The sequence below is a fragment of the Nematolebias whitei genome, chromosome 12 (genome assembly GCF_014905685.2).
Source record: "Nematolebias whitei isolate Nwh7 chromosome 12, NemWhi1, whole genome shotgun sequence".
Lineage (NCBI taxonomy): Eukaryota > Metazoa > Chordata > Actinopteri > Cyprinodontiformes > Rivulidae > Nematolebias > Nematolebias whitei.
The window spans coordinates 30,462,234-30,463,163 of record NC_056509.1 but is presented as its reverse complement, the minus strand read 5'-3'; positions in this window follow the sequence as shown (position 1 = coordinate 30,463,163).

The following is a 930-nucleotide window of genomic DNA, read 5'->3' as shown; positions in this document are numbered from 1 at the left end:
CATCCATCCACTCATCATCCATCCATCCATCTGTCATCCATCATCCATCATCCATCCATCTGTCATCCATCCAGCCATCTGTCATCCATCCATCCATCTGTCATCAATCCATCTGTCCATATGTCATCCATCCATCATCCATTCATCTGTCATCCACCATCCCTTCATCTGTCATCCATCTGTCATCCATCTGTCATCCATCCATTCATCCATCCATCCATCCATCCATCCATCCATCCATCCATGAAGGAAAAGAAAACAACACACATCTGAAGGTGGGAGGACAAAGCAACACAAATGTGATCAACGCACATTGAACAAGGTTTATCTTTTTTTTATTCTGATCATATTTACTTTAGTCTTTCTTTGAAATCTGCAGTTTTGCCAACACATACAACTCCTCTCTGTCATCAATAAAGCATGTTTGAATTTGGCAGGGACCAAAAGTGATAACAAAAGCAGGACAGAAAACGAGGGAGGAAAAAGATGGAGGGAAAGATCTTCAACACCTCCTTATAGATGGTGAGATACTCTGTGTTTATTACTTTATCTGTCTGAGCCAGGTGTCAGCACATGTCTGCTGCTGTCAGCCTCTCTCAGCCCACACAACTACAGAAGACCCTCTGTCACTCTGAGACACACACACACACACACACACGCACACGCGCACACACACACACACACACTTTGAGTTGTCTAAAAGCAATCTAAATGCAGCACCTTTAAATATGACTGTAACATCTGCCATTTTCATCAAACCACTGAGGACTCGTCTGCACTGTTTTTTCTCATGAAACAAAAATAAGACATGAGTCAACAAGGATGGAAAGAGAGTAAAAAGGTGAAGTTTGTTTATTTGTCTGTTTATTTATTTGGATCCACATTAGTCATTGCCATAACAATGGCTACTCTTCCTGGGGTCCACGTCAT